Source organism: Mus caroli, chromosome 8 (genome assembly GCF_900094665.2).
Source record: "Mus caroli chromosome 8, CAROLI_EIJ_v1.1, whole genome shotgun sequence".
NCBI classification, from domain to species: Eukaryota; Metazoa; Chordata; class Mammalia; order Rodentia; family Muridae; genus Mus; species Mus caroli.
This window is the reverse complement of record NC_034577.1, coordinates 105,104,779-105,106,750: the sequence shown is the minus strand read 5'-3', so window position 1 is coordinate 105,106,750 and position 1,972 is coordinate 105,104,779.

Sequence of the window (1,972 nt, the reverse complement as noted above, 5' to 3'; positions counted from 1 at the left end):
TCCTCTCCTCTCCTCTCCTCTCCTCTCCTCTCCTCTCCTCTCTTCTCCTCTTTTCTCTTTGATTCATTGATTCATGCATATGAGTGCTCTGTTTGCATGTATGCATGCACAACAGAAGAGGCATCAGATCCAGTCAGCCACTATGTGGTTGCTAGGAATTGAACTCAGGAACTCTGGTAGAGCAGCCAGTGCTTTAAACCATGGAGACAACTCTCTCCAGCCCCTCCTTACTTTTCTTACTGGTCTATTCTATGACCAAAACAGATTATAAAAGAAAACATTTAACTGGGGCTTCTTGCTGTTCCAAAGGGTTAGATCACTGCCCTCTTAGGGGAAAGCAAGGCAGCGGGTGCTGGAACATAGTTCAGATGAACAGAGCTTTCATCTGATCCACAAGCTCATGGCAGAAAGTAAGCCTGGGACTAGCAGCAAGGCCACACCTTCTAATCCTTCCTAAGCAGGAAACCAAACATTCAAATATTCTCATTCAAACCACTTCCCCTCTTCCTCTGCTCCTTTACTCACTTTTTCTCATTCTCTCTCTCTCTCTCTCTCTCTCTCTCTCTCTCTCTCTCTCTCTCTCTCTCCCTCCCTCCCCCCGTCTCTCTTTCTCCATCCCCTTTCCCATTTTCTGTTTCTGCCTCTCTTCCACTCCTTCTCCCATCCTATTTTCATCCAAGCTGAACTTGTACTTGTGATCCTCCTGCATCAGCCTCCAGAGTACTGAGGTGACAGTCAAGTGCCTCTACAAGTTGGTTCACCTCTATTCCCATATCCTTTTGTGTTGGGTGTTTTGTTTATTGTCTAGACAACCTATGGTTATCACCTCTCAAATGATCTGTATATTACTTCTTTGATTCGTCATATGTAAAGATAAATTATTTCCAAGAACCATGTGTGGAAGACAGACAGAAGCAACACCTGATGCCTTCAACATGGTAACTGAGACTATCTCCACATGTCAAACTGGTTTTTTATTTTTGATACGTGCAAAATGTCTATATGTGCCTTTGGTTAGGAAAGCAAAAAGAAAATGGTGGAATCTGTTTGCCAGCCCTGTCTCCTCTTCATCACTCCTAGAAGCTCATTTAGAGCATTGCTGTTAGGTTGTGTGCATTCAGCTAGTTTCCCTCTCTTGTGGGACAGTGTCTGTGGGAGCTCAGCTCAGCCTTCAGAAGTTATAAGTCATTTTTCTTTCCTACTGCTTGGATTCTCCCAGCAAGGCAAGTTAGAGGAATTTCTTCTGAATGAAAAATTTACAGTCTTCTCTTAGATGATGGATTTACTGTTTGGTGGTGAAAACAGATTGCTCATCCTACCTAATATGTGTCTCAATGTTGCCTGCTGGAGAAAAGGGCGTGCTGGGGAAAGAAGCAGGCACAAATCTACAGTGTTCATCAGCTTAGAGTTAATCTAGCTCTGAGTTTCAAGGCATACACATTATTTGTATTACAATTATATTGCCATTAGTTTATATTATACAATCATACAACTAATTATATTATAAATTAGTTTACAAACATAATAATAGCTTAAATATTTTGGTAACTCTTTAACAGTTTTATGGAGAGTGTCCAAACATAAAGAGTCCTTTCAGGGGCATTTTCTTTTCTTAAGACAGTAATAAGAAAAAGTCACCAAAGTGCACTTTGATCTCACAGCTGGAAACTCTAGTGTACATAGCAGTTTAGAGGATAGTTTCCATTGGTGTTTCTTGTCATCTATTAAGCTATGTTTATTTCCCTATATTCTTCATGACATCATGAGACAAATCATTCATACTTGGGTTTTCTATGTGTCCAGAGTCTGAGAATACAGTGTACTCAAAAAATAGTAAATATTTTAACAATCTATCAGAAGACATTTTTCTACCATTTTGCAGCAGGAATCTTATAGGTCTGAGAATAACAACTTATATTCCCTTTCTCCCTCTCCCTCTCCCTCTCCCTCTCCCTCTCCCTCTCCCTCTCCC